Source organism: Microchirus variegatus, assembly GCF_963457635.1.
Source record: "Microchirus variegatus genome assembly, chromosome: 21".
In the NCBI taxonomy this organism is placed as follows: Eukaryota; Metazoa; Chordata; class Actinopteri; order Pleuronectiformes; family Soleidae; genus Microchirus; species Microchirus variegatus.
The window spans coordinates 8,018,135-8,035,599 of record NC_139822.1 but is presented as its reverse complement, the minus strand read 5'-3'; the positions used below and the strand labels follow the sequence as shown (position 1 = coordinate 8,035,599).

The 17,465-nt window shown below is 42.5% G+C and overlaps 1 protein-coding gene across 1 annotated transcript in view; it reads left to right on the top strand.

The window, feature by feature from the left end:
• Window positions 1-17,465, top strand: part of LOC310942137 (receptor-type tyrosine-protein phosphatase mu) — a gene marked incomplete at both ends in the record, with an annotated part of 191,606 nt that overhangs the window by 837 nt on the left and 173,304 nt on the right.

Below are 17,465 nucleotides of genomic sequence, written 5' to 3'. Positions count from 1 at the left end.
GATGCATTTTACAGACGGCCTGTAGGGGGCAGCATGGTACACACTTCGTGTGATGCCCTGATGATGAAGTTGAAGCCGAATCAGAATCACACTCGTCGGTCACAAGCCAGAGGTTTGCAGGTGGAATAAACGACGAAATACACACAGATGCTAAATAATTTGGTTAAAAAAAAAGCAACCTAAAAACAATAAATACATAAAACCAACAAATTAACTAATAATAGCAATATCATCAAAAAAAATAGCAGCATTCTAATTAAAGTGTGTTAAGAGTCTGAATTAAATGTCTTTGATTGACATCACTGTTTTTCCCGGGATCAGACTCGCCATATTTTTGTCTTTCACGACGGTCACAGTGGCATGGATTCTTGACGCGTCTTGTTCGGGGAGGACTGCTGACACTTGTAGTAGGACACTGACCGATCGTCGCTCACAACGTTGTGCAAGTTCATGTGCCGCGTTTTCCATCCAGATCGGCGCAGTACGGTGTAATTCGTCAAATGGTACGGGCGGTTCTGGGTGGAGCTTCGCCCATGAACAAATGCTAGATTTTATCATGGGGACGCCAAATCTCTGTTCTTCGGTTATGTCAGAAGACCACACTGTCTGTTCACCTCTCCTGACGCGTCCACGGCCAAATGAATTCACGCGGTCTGATTCCCCTGCAGCCCAGTCTGTTTTTGTGCGAGGGTCGTCGGCCCTTACCTTCCTGCTGCCCCCAGGAGATGCAGTTGAGTGGTTGGTGAACATGTCGATAAATGTGCTCCTAATTGCATGAGCGCGTGGTGTAAATATGTAAACTCGGAAGAAATGAATCGCTTTCTGAGGTTTGGGTGATGGATTAGCTGCATGTGGATGGATGGATGGATGGATGATGGAGAGGCACTTGCGGCTCAGGACATTTGTTCTGCAGAGTATGTGCTAACAGCTCGGGTGATAATTAGATCAGTGAGGTAACTATAGTACCCGTCTCCCTCAGTGCACAGCATCGGCAGCAATTCATTCACAGAGAAGTCTTTTCATTTGCACCTAAAGACAAAAACCAACTCCATAATTGGGATCACGCCGTCTTCAGTTTCGTACACTGAATGCGTTTCGGTAGAAATGACCCACCGGCCGTCACCATCTTTTGGTGGCATCATTGTCCACTGGATGCTATGTTCTCAGAGTGGAGAAGAGGGAAGAGAGGAAAAAAAAATAAATCAACACTATAAATCACTTGTTGTATATGACCAGCGCTTCTGCTTTCTCCATTTTTCGAAGGCCTGGTCCCTTTGATATCTCTACTCCATCTTTTGACCGAGCACATTAAATCTCAGGGAGTCTCGCACTTTGTTATGTTTACTACCTTTTTCAAGCCACCATAAAACCTGCCTTGTTTTCTGATAGGGGTGAGTCAAGTCGCACGCGGAGAATAAAGTCCAGAGCTTTAGTGACTTCTGCTGCTGCTGCTAGTGCTGACGTTTGATCCCGACCGCCGTCCAAGCTGTGGCTAACGAGTAAAACGGCACACTGGTACATTGGGAAGATAAACAGCACTTCGTTTTGAAGCCTGGCTATAATTTAGACAGGTTTTCATTCAAAACATTTCTTTTTTATCTTCCCAGCTGACTTAGATTTAATAGACTTTTCCAAAAAGGTGTCCTGAAGGGTGGGAGTTTATTTTGTGTGAGCCAGTGGAGAATGAAATTAAATATGCATGTGATTTTCTTCTTCTTTTTTTTTTCTTCAATCACTGTGGTAGGAGGGGAGAAAAAAAACCCACATCCATGGTGATTGATGATAGTACAAAGCAGAAAGTGAGGTGTCTTCATTCTTCTGCGACGTTGCTTTTCAAAGATGTGTATTATGATGATAATGAAGGCGACGGGAACACACGGATTCACTTGAGCTTGCGCTTACGCGCGTTGACTTCCTAGAAAAGTCTGTCAGCAGAAGACTGATCATGTCCAGAAGTTGACTTTAAAAGCTAGACTTGAACACGTGCTGCTGTGTGGTGCGTTCACATGCAGGTCCTCAGAAGGTCCCCTATCCATGAGCCGTGAATTTGGAAAAACTTGGACACACCCCTACAAAAGAATTGTGTTTTAGAGGTGGTGACCTTTAGGGACGTCACAATTCATTTAGGATGCTGAAGGAAGCAATTATGACTCTAAAGCAGGGGTTCTCAAAGTTTTGATACCTGAGGGCCAATTTAGGAACCCAACATTGGACTGAGGGCCGCCAAAGGCAAAAACAGGAAAAAAAAAACAGAAAGAAATCCCATTTGTAATAATTTTAATGACCAGATTGCAGTTCTACAGTTTAGCGTTAAGTAATATAAGTGTTAATATAATGTAATTTAGGCGTTAATATAATAACGCTTTATAATTTACTGGGTAATTACCCAGTATTTTGGCCATTGTTCTTACCTTCTATTTACAGGTTAATACCAAGTAACACATTTCTGTTACCATATATTTACTGGGTAAATAGCTAGTAATTGGGGGCTGTAGCTACCTGCTTATTACCAGCTTATAACCCAATAATACACTAAAATTCACCATATAGAAACCAGGTAAATACCCAGTATTTTTGTTTACACTTATTGGTCTGTATCCAGTAATGTCCAATAAACATTTAACAAGATTAGTAGCTCCTGGATTAAAACAATCAACTGTGATTCACTGCGGGGTCCGCCAGAAATGTTTCTGCGGGCCGCCATTGGCCCCCGGGCCGCACTTTGAGAACCAATGCTCTTAAGCTACGAGGTGATCAATAGTGGTGTGATGTTGATCAGTTCATTGGTTGAAGGCGTACTGAATGTAATGAGTGACGCATGTTGGGCATATGCACTTTGAACATTTGGTTGATTCAACCAAGCACATGTTGGTTCTTAATATATTTTTCCGATCTCGGTTGTTTCATATTTTTCATTGTTTTAATATTAAGAGAGAATTGCAGTGTATTGGGGGAAAAAAATGATTTCCCCCACCTATAGAGTTTGTCTTAGGTGTTGTAGCATCACTCCTGGAAATGTTGCTTTGTTATCAGTGTTACTACTGCTAACTATTGTGTATTCTTACTAATATTGGAAGATCTGTGTGGACAGCAGCTAACCATTACAAATTAATAAATAAGTGTTATCAAAAAGTGGACGTGGATTGCATAAAATTCCATAATTAAACAAACTCTCCACCTCTAGGGTTCTGTGTGTATTAGTGAAGGGAATCTTTGGGCACGTCGTGATTCGGTTACGATTCTGTAGGCGACAAATACGATTCTTCTGAACTAATTATATAATTGCGTCTTAATGCATACGTTTATTTTAGAAAATTGTATTTATACAAAGTGGAACACCATTTCAAACATCTTTTTATGATTTAGTGATGAGCTATAATGTTTTCTGCAGTGATTTTTGTCATCACTTACTACATTTTTCCCTGGTGTGCAGCAACAGGAGCCACTTGTATGTGGTCATGTGATGGTTGTGTTGCCAGTGTTTTAGTTTGGTTTCACACAGTGTACATATTGTGTGGCTTTTGTCCAACTCCCTTCTTCCTCCGTACGACATAGAAGCCAACTTTTTCCACACGCCACTTTATAATCCAGGTTGTGCTGGTTTGCCTTTTAGATTCTTAACCAGTTCATTTCTGAAGGCGTATTGGACATAATGACACATTTGGTTGAATCAACCAAGCACAGTATTAAAATGCTAAGTTTTTCTTCATTTGTTATACATTTCCAACTATAGCTGTTTCATAGTTGATTCATAATTGTTTAAATAATCGCTCATTTATGCTTCATTTTGGTCTGTTTAAGTCTGTCCGTCATGACCCTATACCTCTGTGCATCTTTTGTGTTGGCATGAACGTTGCAAAAAGAAAATAAAACACATTTTTGAAAATTGTTGTCACAACTTATATGGCAAACAACCATGCAATTGTTAAATGACAACTTTATGTAATAAATCTAAAGCAACTGGCCATAAAATCCTCCTAATATGTCACAGAGACTCAGGAATAATGTTCATACAACAAACTGAACTCACCAACAACAACAACAGTACAGACAAAATATTTTCATTGAAAAAAATATTTTGCAGACTGCAAATCATGTTTATGTTTTGAAATCATGTTTTGGCATGTGGCGCCACCTACTGCCGTCAGTAGAGTCTCAGCTGTCGCGCAAACCACGGGTTGCCAGTTACGTCATAAAACAAAACCTAAAAGACTTCGGTATTTGAATTTGAATGTAGTAACCGTTTTTGGCCACATTCTTACATATGGCACCTTTAAAGGGGAAATAAGTAGTTTATAGTGCCATCTAGAGGAGAGGCTGAAATTTACAACAAAGACCTGCTGCTCTGCTCACCCCCTCCCTTCCCTGAGCGCTACGGTATCCTCAGCCGGTCAAATGTCGTCCTCGTCGTCTTTCTCCGTGTCAGCAGATGAGGTTCGTGAGGCGAGGGAGAGGGCGAAGCTACCGCGGCCGTAGCAGACGAAGCGGAGAGAGAGGAGGCGGGACTTCCGCTACAAGTAAAGAGACGCTTGATTTGTTCTCTTGCGTTTGTCCTTACAGGCTCCGGTAGAAACATGGCGTCTCGCTGCTAACAGTGGCTATGCAACCGCGGTCCGCGACCATGTTATTTAACATGACTTTTTGAAACACTACGAAAATGAAACAAAAACTATTATACAGCGACTAGACAATGCAGGAGCACATAATATGTATAAAAAAGTGGATTTTGGGTTATATAAACCCATAAATACTACATATTGTACCTTTAAGTTTGCAAAACAGCAGTCGGTAAAAATCGTTAAGTCTTATGCCTCTTTGCATAAATGACCAGCTAAACATAGACGACGTGATATCGAATCAAGCTATTTCTAGACAATCCACCTTTCAAAATAAAATCTGCTGTCTGAAGTGTTGGCAGCAAAGGTCTAAGTCTAATGTCAGCCTCTCACAATTAAAGATCAACATTGTGTTTCCAGACGTTAGAGTCATACCAGGTGCGCGCCATATAAGAGACCGTGATCTATCATTCTGCCATCCTCATTACACTTATTTTACATGTTGCATTCTGAGTAAAGGGCACACAGCTTGACACATCATTCAGCTGTGTTTCTTTGGGAAAACTCAGCATCTGTTCACTGGCAATCGCCACAAGGGCTTTTAAGAAATGAAGGAGAATCGACAACAACTGACGAACAAGCGAGGTTCAGGAAAACTTAACCGTAGACTAAATAAACACACGATTCAATTTGTCATCACAGAGATAGCTGAATAAGGATGCTGTCAATCCATACATTTAGATGTAGAGGTGTGTTTTTGTCAATTTTCTTTAGAAACCAGTAATGTGTCATTTAGTGTATTTCGGTCACATTTGTATTCAAATCTAACAGCTCTGACAGCAAATAAAAACATAATAAAAGTGGTATTAAACACAGGCTTAGTAAGGTGACATGACATTCAGGCTGTATTTGCACAATGACTCATCCTTGTTTTATTTTTGTTGGCTCCACACTTTAGATTTGACAGTAGTCTCTGTAAAGCCTTAATGACTCACCTTTTTAATTTTGGTGTATTTCAGTCGACTTTGTGTCAACCGTAGCTCTTTTAACACACAGGCTCCTGTTTCTACGGTGCTGAAAGGCATTTGATAAGTTAACATTAACTCAAGTCATCACTCTTAATCCTTCAAATGCAAAATAAATGCAGAGGCCAAGCAGTGAATTCCGTTTTTTTGCATGACACGAGATCAAAGCTGGTCGGCTTAACTAAATTAAGAGTTTTCATATAGCTTTTCTCCTTGTTCTGCCTTCAAGTTCCTGACAGTTGTATCCCCACCTCCACCTTTATAAACATTTAAACAACATTTAATATTCTAGCTTAATTCCTTCAAGCAAACGCATCAGCAGCACATTTTAGTGAGTAACACGATGGATTGGACAGAGTCAAGTCTGTGCATGTTTTGACTGTAATTTCAAGGATCAATTATCGTTTGGGTCTTTTTAAAATTCAAGGGACTTTGCGGTTTATTGTAGTTTACTGTACATTGCAGCCACAATAACTGTCAAATTAAGTGATGGAGCAATAACGTTGAAAAGCACATTGACATTGAAACAATCACTGTGATGTTTTGAACTGCTGATCCATGGAGCTAACACGACATCACAAAAGCCTAATTGTCGAGGAGGTTACGTTTCCGTCAGCGTGGGTGTATCTGTACGTTTATATTTCTGTTTGCAATTTGCATTTTAAGAAATACCTATCTGTTATTATGGGCCAAACTGTTAAAAAAACATATCGCTGTGAAAGCATCATTTGGGTATGTGTATGTAGGATCAGACGATCCATCTGCCATCTGATTTCATGCTCACTTACACCATGTGGGTTTTCTCTGGGTTCCTCTCAAACACATGCAGAGGTTAATTGGACATTGTAAATGGTAGGTGTGAATGTGAGAGTGAATGGATGTTTGTTTCTCTGTGTTTTCCCTGTTCCTTTTGCCTGATGTCAGCTGGGATCGACTACAGCCCCTCGTGACCCTCGTGCTGAAGATAAAATGGGAGACGGGGGGAATGAGTAAGAGTGACAAATCGGCCACATTGGGCATTGGCGCGCCAGTGTAAACGGGAAGCTGACTCTCCACTGCAAATGTTAGCAAAGAGCAACAACTTTGGTAAAAAACAATGATTGAAATTAACATAAAGGCCACATTATACTTCTCTGACTGCGTATGCGTTATCCGACTGCGTCACCACGGAGACGCCTCAAGCCTTTATACTTCTGCGTCGTGGTGACGGACACGCGCTGCAATTTCCCGCCCGATCAGTAGGGGTCGCTGCGCAAGGTTGTTGTGCTTCAGGCTACAGTGAGCAATGTCGTCGAGAGAGAAAGACTGTTGTTGAAACAGTGGACGTTTCTCACTTTTCTGTGTGACGGAACGCAGTTTTAAGATAATTTGAGGCGAGAAATTGGCCATTTAGGGTCTAAACATGTGCTGTGTGTGTTAAGATATGACGTATTTATAGTTTGGCAGCGACGTTATCGGCGGGGATGTCCGCCTCTGCGGACGCTCGGGTGCTCACTGTGAGCCGGCACAGAGCAGCTTAGCTCGGCCTGTCCTGAGGACCAATCGCAGCTCTTGCCGTCTCCGCTGTCCCTTGACGGAGTGACGGACACTTAAAAAATATTTCGTGCAGTCGGAGACGACGCAGAGGCTCTTTGACAGGCTCTGCGTCGACGCAGAGTCTCTGCATAACCTAGGCAGAGGCTCTGCGTCGACGCAGAGTCTCTGCATAACCTAGGCAGAGCACTTTACGCAGGAGTATAAATTGGGCTTACCTTAAACCAAAATAAGACAGTCAGAAAAAAGAGGGTTCCAGGGCCAGTGGAGCCAATCCCAGTTGACAAAAGACAAAAGTTCAGTCAAACAATACTCCAGAGCAGGTCGAATCACCAGTCCTGAACATCAGGACCCAGAGTCTGACTCGAGTTTGAATCCTGTACTTGAGCTCTAGTACACTAGTCACGTGCACAAAGCCTTTCATTAAAGGGACACTGTGTAGTATTTATGGGTTTATATAACCCAAAATCCACTTTTTTATACATATCATGTGCTCCTGCATTGTCTAGTCGCTGTATAATAGTTTTTGTTTCATTTTCGTAGTGTTTCAAAAAGTCATGTAAAATAACAGCGAGACGCCATGTTTCTACCGGAGCCTGTAAGGACAAACGCGAGAGAACAAATCAAGCGTCTCTTTACTTGTAGCGGAAGTCCCGCCTCCTCTCTCTCCGCTTCGTCTGCTACGGCCGCGGTAGCTCCGCCCTCTCCCTCGCCTCACGAACCTCATCTGCTGACACGGAGAAAGACGACGAGGACGACATTATTTTGACCAGCTGAGGATACCGTAGCGCTCAGGGAAGGGAGGGGGTGAGCAGAGGAGGAGTTCTTTGTTGTAATTTTCAGCCTCTCCTCTAGATGGCACTATAAACTACTTGCTTCACCTTTAACATGTGGAAAGTGGTTAAGCAAAGCATTTTCACGAGCACCATCCAGCAATAGAAAGTGAGTGAAATCTTAAAGTCCGGCAAATACGGCTCATCTCCGTATCGCCATAAGTGGCACTCCGCATCCAATCATCAGCTGTTGATTTGCTGGTGATTTTATTTACATTTGTGAGAGGCAGTAATGTTGGTTCTCCAGGCGGCGTGATGTGGCCACGTTATCTCCGAGCTCGGCAAGGGAATGATAATTGGCCTTGAGATGTGACTGCCTGAAGGATGCTGGACAAACAGAGATGCTCTAATTACACACAGCTCCTTCTTGAAACGAAGAGGATAAAAGCTAATGAATCGTACACAGGCCAACACGGGCTGCTCTAGAGAGTGAGAGACGGAGACAGAGGGGTGGGGGGGTGTTTGTAAGAAAGGAGGAGAGGCTGTTTAGAGTGTGTGTGTGTGTGTGTGTTAGGCACGCTCCAACAATTCTGTGATCTCATCAACATGTCTTAAAAAAAAAAAAAATCCTGGCTAGAAAAACAACTTACTACGCAGCAGACCATGTTTACAGAAGTCTGCGTTTTCGTTGTAGGTGGCTCAGAGAGTTCTGGCACACAGGAAAAAAAAACTCACTAATTAATGCTCCAAGGGTCTCGATTGTTATTAAAGTTGGGAATGAGAAGGAGAACGAGGGAGGGGCAGGGGGAAGCAGTTAAATCAGGACATTACTGTGCTTTGTCGGCTCAATTGATTGTTAGGCCTCCTCCCCTCCGCATAACACCAGGGTGGATGTCGACTCATTTTAAACTCTCCTTTTGAATCAAAGTAACAAATGCAGGATTTGCTCTCTGGCTCCCCCTACAGCTGTCATAGACCGTACAATATAGACACGGTGTGAACATAAAGTAGAATGTGTTTTTGTGGCATGGAGGGAAAACTCTAAAAGTTTCATAGTGCAAAAACAGGTGATTGAGACCTGCCCAGGCTTTGCTATTCACCCTGTTGTAAGTCAATGTATCATCCAAATAATCTTGGAGACAGTAGTTGAAGGTTGGAATCCTACATTGTGTCTCAATAAATTGCTCACACCCTTTAGAATTAAAATCTTTAGCAGCTAACAAGGACTGGCAGCCACGCACTTGAACTGGATCGACCGCGACTCATTCCTCACCACTTCTTCTTCGCAACCTGTTAAGTCAGCCGGTTTCCATTCAGCATCATCGCCCTGCAGCCTACGCGGCGTTACTCAAATTGAAATTGATTCAGACGGAGCATACTTTTAAGTTTGTCTCAGGCGAGTGAAGTAGCCTCGACCCCAATGCTTTAAGACTTCACTTTAAAAGGTGTCTAATGAAACCTGTGTGGCTGCCTTGGCGAGCAAGGCTTTTAAGTTTTTGTCGCAAGTTTTAATGAATAACTCGAGTTGCCTCATCCGTGGGAGCAAGTGCACTTGCTAAATTGGAGAAGGCACATCTTTCGTGCCAAAATCTGTCAGCTGCTTCTCAGACAATGCACAGTGGAGTCTGCTACCACTGTTTCACCTTGTCTCCTGTTATTTATTAAGCTTCTGTCAAGGCTCAGGCAGTTGGCAGGTGTACATCCCCTCCTCCGTCGCCCTTCTCTCCCAAACGGGGCATTACAGAGTATGTAACCAGGGGCTAAATTCTCCATTACTGTCAGTCTGAATCTGTTGCCGTCACATTAGCTCATGTCATCCGGTCATTAATGCATTAGGCCCCCGTTTCAGTCCCTGTTATTTGCATCAGCACTCTTTTTACGCTGTGCATTTGCCCCTGCGCTAAAAGCTGCCTCGGCTAAACCTGTTGACCATTTAACTGTTCAATAATGAATCGTTCCCCCGAGGAGGAGTTATAGGCCTCCATTTAGTTTGGTGAATAATGGTTTAGGATGCGAGGGATGAAAAACAACAAACATCATACACCTTGTTATGGCTTTTGAGATGGGACAAGCGGCTAATTTGAACCTTTTTACACCTTCTCTGCTGTGTTTCAAATGCACCATCTAGGTATTGGCCAATACTGGCTGTAAAATGTATTTTCAGCTCGCTGTCCGCTATCCATCCCATTTCCACCTCCTCTTCGTCTGTCACTTTTGTGTCTGTTCATTATTCCTTTTTTTTTTTTGGATTGGAAAAAAAAAATGCATAATTTTGATGCGGATTAGATATATATGACTACACCGATCCGAATCACGATCACACATATACCAGCCCAGATTCTTTTTTCAAATCGTTCCGCCCTTCAGGAGTATGCAAACGTATTATGTTAATTTCACTACAGGAAAGCCTGTGTATATATGTGTATATAGTATGTTATCAGTACTCCTCATATATTCAATATCAAGATAAATATATATATATTTGCATCCCTACAGTGTGTACTTTTTAATGCAGCTATATTCCCCACCAGCATGATGTAGCCATTATCATCCTCCACTTCTTCCCAAAGCAGAAAGTACCTGATTACAGTCCTATCGGTCACACTCTGGCGCCTGTTTTGGAGGCTGTTATCTGTTTGTGGTGGAGACTCCTTTGGGAGGCGTGCAGCCCCGATAAGAGACTGTTGTTCTGTAAACAGCCCCTCTTACTTCCTCAGGCTGGGTTTGCCTCTCTTTTTAAACGGCTCTCTTTTGTATTTGGCCCTAAGCTCGAAGCCCCGCGTGACTGATTTCCCCAGGCCCGAGGTTTAATGACATTACTGTACGCTTCGCACCACACAGGGTGGTCACTCTGGATCTGTCAGAGCCAGAGGGGGTCGTCTGTGCCTTCAGAAGCATATAGGATAAGATTGCAGGGAGTAGGAACAATGTGTAGAGGGAAAATGCAAACTGTCTCTCTCTGTTGTCTCTGGCTCTCAGTGTTGAAAATGAGGACGTTAATATGCCCTTAAACCATTGGTTCTCAAAGTGCGGCCCGGGGGCCAATGGCGGCCCGCAGAAACATTTCTGGCGGCCCGCAATGAATTACAGTTGATAGTTTTAATCCAGGAGCGACTAAGATTGTTGAATGTTTATTGGACATTACTGGATACAGACCAATAAGTGTAAACAAAAATACTGGGTATTTACATGGTTTCTATATGGGGAATTTTAGTGTATTATTGGGTTATAAGCTGGTAATCATCTGGGATTTTAGTTTTAGGCCATATGGCTCAGCCCTATGTCAGAATGGACTATTTGGACACGCACAATGTCGTCTAATTCCCCAGAAGCAGAAGTATAAGTTTCACGTCTGCTTCTCCCCTCACTGTCCACTATCCATCTCATTTTAATGTCCAGTCACCTTTTTTGGAATAGAATTGGAATCCTTTTTCAGCAGTAACAAAACGGGAATACGTCAGGTTTTTACGTGATGACACGCGATGGCACCAAAGCAGGAAGTCGTGTTTGGATGAACTGTTATCTGAACACTGAACTGAATGAGGTTCAGAATAAACCAGCCCTCTCATTCAGAATGAAATTTGTTTCCACATGGGCTATATCAGATCAGAGTTTTCCCCACCATTTTTATCCCGATAAGAGCTTTTATTCCGATGACTTGTGTCCATGTAACCCTAGCTACTGACGGTCAGTTTGCACCACTCACGTCAGCCATCCTTGTACACTTTGCTAATGCACTCTAGCGAACTCGAAATCAGACGCCACAAGCCGTCGTGTTGTACCAAATTACCCTCAGTGTTAAACACCGCTTTATCGAAAACCGCTATTAACACACACACAGCTGCAGGGCTTCACGCTAAAGAATGGAGCAAACACAAAACAATAACTGTGAAAGATGATGCTTGGGGCTTGAAGCCTGGCTCCCCGCCCTATAATCAGAGTTTGACACGCTAAAGAAATTACAGGGCACAGGAGTCTTTAGAAGTGCGGGTGCAAACGGGAACAAAGTTGAAAACGCGTGTTTTTGGAACAACGTGCATCCGAATAAACAAAGCAGTGGAAATCTGACAAGTTGATTGTTATGTTGGTACGCTGTCCGCCGGAAGAATAAACTCGGCTGGATGCAAGTTTATTAGTTTCATGTATTAGTAGAAAGCCTCGAGCATCAGCAGTGCTATCGTCACACGGCTTCACATGACATACCGGTCAGCTTCAATAATTCACTTGACTTTTATTTCACATTTAAGTGATATTAATATACTCTGTTACTCGGTTTTTAGAATCAAGCACTTGCTCTAGCCATTTCGCCTTAAAGGTCCACTGTGTACGTTTTAGGTGAAATTATGTAATATAAAATACATTTATAATGCTCCCTTAAGAGTGCACAATAAACAGCTTTTTCCTATTACCTCAGAATGAACCCTTTACATTAGAGGTGGGTCTTCTCTCTGGAGGCCGCACCATGTTTTTAATGGACAAACTAAGCACCTTTTGAGTTTTAATGCTAACTAAAGGCTTGCCATAATGTTCTCCTACATGCTTGGAAGCGACGGGTGAGGTGGGAGATATTCAGCAGCAACATGCAACTTCCCTTTTTTAAGAGCTATGATTAAAATCCTCTGTAGAAAGCAGTGGCGGTTGCTGGTTTTTGGAACTGGGGAAGCTAATTTCAGGCTCAGTTACTTGTACAGAAAACGTACATTTCACAAAACAAATTTACAAGATGCAAAAAAAAAAAAAAACAAGTGCTGAGGAAGATTTCCAAAAGTCCAATAAAATTTTGATTTTAGAAAGTAAATTTAAGGGCCGTCTACAAATTGCAACTTTTACTTTTGTAAATGTGTTGGTTAGAGGAATCTTTAATTTCCAAGTACAACAAATAAATATGGAATAGCCACCTTTCAATGGATCAACCTAACCTATAATTGTCTAAATGACTTGTCTCGGCCTACAACTATATTAAAGCTGCAGTCTGTAACGTCTGTTGCCAAAACTAGTGCTCGTCTATTCAAATTATTTGTCTACAGTCAGGACTTGCTTTTCAGTATTGTAGGGACATTAGACTGGATTTGGGATGCATGTAACGCAAGGCTTTGTTGATTTCCTTTAAAAAGAAGAGAATCAGAGAGTCATGTTACATTTGTCTATGGGTTTAAATTCGAACAGTGTGTGTCGCCCAAATCAGCTGTTGCCGTGGTTACTATTGGTTGGCAGCAGCTTCAGGTTAGCTGACCCCGCTCACCTCGGGGCGACGGTGGCTAAGTGGGAGAGCGAGTCGAGTCGTCTTTCAACTTGACGGTTGGTTCGATTCCTGGCTCCGCTATAGCCTACAAGCCGATGTGTCCTCGGGCAAGGCACTTAACCCCACGTTGCTCCTTGACGGCTGTGCCGGCAGCGTGCGAGTGGGTACGAAAGATGAGCGATGAAAGTGTGAGTGAATGGGTGAATGGGAACTGTAGTGTAAAGCAGCAATGCTTTACCTACAGTATTTACCTACAATGACCAATGACTACAACCACAACACTGCACCACCCTGTGACACACTCCTAATGTAACAATTAGGAGTTATTATTGATTCAAAAATAAAATGTTGAAAAATTCTAATCAGCGTTTCCCAAATCTTGAAATGTTGCTCTCAAATGTCTTTTCTCACCAAAAGAACAAAAATATTCGCTTTTAATGATTTATTTGTTATATGGAGCAAAGAAACCAGAAAATATTGAAAAATATGTGCACTTGTTTTAATATATATATATATATAAACAATAGTTGATTAATTTAGTAATCAATTAATCACTGAGTAATGGTGACAGCCCTTGAATGTTCCCACCATTCTCCTATGGACAAACCAACATGGACCTTCTCTTGGAGCAGCTCCACAGCCTTAGTTTGGTCACTGGGGAAATGTTGCAGCACCAAACAGTGCAAATGAGGATTGCAGTGGACTGGTGAGGCAGGAGCAGCACACTGCCTGGGTTCAGAGGATGAATAATTCACTCCCCTGAGCCCAGAATTCTCCCACAAAGGACTGATATATAACCGCACCTGTGTGTCTGAAAAATCCCTCCACCTTCAACCCACAGGTTCCTCTGTTCCTTTGGGGAAGACCTCACAGAGCAGCAACAGCATGAGGCTGGAATGCTACACATTTAGGGAAGGACCGCAAACACTGGGTAGGGGAATATAAGTCAGTCAACAGAAGGTTCTCTTGTGTGACTGGACTCGGCAATACTGAGGAAAAAAAGTTTGAACACAATCAGGACCAAATATAAAACCAATACTCGATACTTTTGAATACTTTTTGAATATCAGAAATAAACCAGGTGGCAATGAAAAGCTGCTCATATGTGTTGGGATGCTTTCAGGGCAGCCCATGGCCTAGTGGAAAGGGAACTTGGCTTGTAGATGGAGGGTTGCTGGTTCAAATCCTAACAGGTCAAGGGCAACGTGCACTACAGTATTAGAATGACCTGACCATTACACCAACAGGGGCAGTAATGACAGTCAAACACATACACTACTTTAATATGTAGTTGGTTCTCCTTTTGCAGCTACAACACACTTGGAGGTGTTTTTATGTGAATGTGTGTCCGTTCATTCTGTAGAGCATTTATGAGGTCAGACGCTGATGTTCCAGTTCATCTCAAATGGGGTTGAGGTCAGGGCTCTGTGCAGGCCAGTCAAGTTCTTCCACACCAAACTCGTCAAACCATGATGTTATAGTCCTTGCTTTTTGCACCTTGGCACAGTCATGTTGGAGTAGAAAAGGACCTTCCTCTTTGAAACATTAGGATTGTCCTTCGTTGGAGATAAGGGGCTTAGCAAAAAAAACTTGATTGAAACACCTGGCACAGTTAACAGGTGTGGCCAAATACTTTTGTCCATGTATACCAGTGCCCAGTGTTCCCCATAGAGTGCTGCTCCCAATCCTGGATAAATGGGAGCATTGTGTCACGAAGGGCAGCAGGCTTGTGTTTTCATATTCGGTTACTTTTGTCCCTACTTTGAACGTTGTCTATATACATTTTGACCATGACATTTATTCGGTATTTCAGTCTTGACTGAATCATTCAAATTCAAATTTTATGGCTCAACAGGACTTTTCTTTTTTTTTTGGTCCATTTTAAACGTTCTTTAGTAGATTCTTGTTACAGAAGTTGGTTATTATGGCCAAATTCATAATGGGGAAACAGTGGGCTCGGTGGTTCAGTGAGTCCTCTTTTCAGCTAAAGCTTGTTGGTTTGATTCACACCTCCACTGTAGTCTACACGCTGATGTGCCCTTGGGCAAGACACTTGACCATGTGTGAAGATGTGTGATTGAAAAAATGTGCAGTATGAACAGCTTTGAGCAGTGTTGGAAATGTTACTTTAAAAAAGTAATTTGTTACAGTTACTAGTAAAAACTAACTCAAATAGTTACGGAGTTACACACTATAAAAGCAACTAGTTACTAGGGATAGTAACTCTTGCATTACGTTCAAAGTGCATTTTTAAATGCTCAAAGATTTTGGACCTCACCTCCACTCCCTTTTTGAAATGAAAATTCATGTGTTCATCATTTTTAATGCTGTTACTGCCATGTCTTGCTCCGAGTGGCCATTTAGACACGAAGAGCACTCTATGAATACAGACCATACAAGTGTGTTTTTTTTGACACTATTATTGAACATTTCCACAAATGCCTAGAATTACTTCAGGTTGATTTTTGCCATAGATTTTGTTTTGTATAATTGCATGAACGTTTCGAGATGAACACACTGAATTTTACTTCCTGTTCTTCTACATTTCATCATTCAGCCTCCGATTCTATAATTATCTGAACAAAAGGCTCACGAGCACTGATGAATCGACTGCGCTGAGCGTGCACGTGTGTGTGGGCGTTTGTGACGGTGTTTACAGTGTGTGTGTGTGTGTGTATCTCACGTTGGCCACTTTCCACATGTGTGCACTTGGATGTGTGTTTGCTATCGTGTCTTACGAGCACTATGTGTTCGTGTGCCCTCGTGTTTTCCTCCTCGTCCCGGCGTGTCAGCTACAGCAGACCAATCTCAGGCTTATTATCAGGGATGTGTCAGAAGGTGGAAGGCAGCAGCTGACGACGCCTTAATGAAACCTGGGCCCGAGGCTAATTGGTGACACCGCGGTGCAAGGGAATGAGCCAGGCAGTAACCAGATTGGCAGGACAAGAGGGGAGAGGACAGGGGGGGTCCGGCCCTGCACATCACTGAATTAAGCCTGTCGTGTTCATTTGAATAACCCACACCAAGGCGGGAACACCTCCACCCGTCTTTTCAGGGTCTTGAACATGCAGAACTTGCTTTGCATCTTTTCGTCGCTCCTCGCCAGGTCTTTTCTTTTCTCCTCTGCCTTTCGAAAGAGTAAGGTTTGACTGCAGTGAACTTTTGTCCCCTTTTCTTTATTCTCGCTGCTTTTGTGTCGATTCGATCAAATATTTCGGCAAAATAACCAAACGGCCTTTAAATAAAGCTGCATTTTAAAGCGGAACTAGACCGGAAGTTCCTATTAACGCTGTTTTTTTTTGGTGTGTATCTGCGTCATTACCTTGTTTACGAAGCCCTGACGGTTCCAAACAAACAGTTCAGCCACTGCTGAGAACGTTGTGTTTTATTGTAATCTCGGGGCTCAACGAGATCACTGAAAATCCCGTAATAGTAACGTAAGCAGCTGTTCTCCTGAACAACCGATCGTCCTGCTCCGGGCGGTAGTCCGGGCACATCCGGTTGCGTACATTGAACCGCAGAAGAAGAATAACGTCCGTTGTGGAGGTGTTTCACGAGCAACAGTGTCTTCTGACTCTGGGTCTGACTCCGGTTTAAAGTCATAAAAGGGACTGCGGCGGGGAGACATGACGAAGCTATTTTTAAACACTGTTAAAACAATGTTTTGATAATGACGAGCAGTGCATCCGCCGTTCCAGAGGGGGGCGCTGCGCTTCTGAAAAACGGATGTGCTGGATAGTACTGGCCAATCACAAGACTCTGTCTTCTGGGGGTGAAAGTTCACTCTGAAATCTCGCAGCAGAAAAACACCGTCAGAAAAGAGTATTTCTATCGGCTTGTTTACAGCAACTAGGAGGTTTTTGACCATAAAAACAAGTTAATATATGTAAGTAGACCTCCATAACTAACATTTATGTGCAACAGGACCACTCTATGTCACCTTTTAAGGCAGTTAAAATGGAGGGATAAGCAAAGTGCACTCTTATTTGCCACAGATGGACTTATCGTCAGGTGGAGCATGTGGATGATTATAATGAATTTCAAAATATCAATAGCTTAGAGATGTTATGTTATTTTTATGAAATAAATGACACAGTTTATGGTATCTTTCATTCTATTAATTATTCTTACAAATATATATTTTTTTCATTCTTTCACTGTAGTCGTTCCGGTCGTAAAAATATTAGTCAAACTTCGCACACTTCGCAATACTGTGTAAAATTGCAGCTCCTACAATGCAATAACATGGTTGTCGTCCTCCTGCCTTACCACTGGGCTCACTGTCTGACCATGGCACCTCACAGTTTTGGTTCCTTATGTCCATCAGAACTGGAGG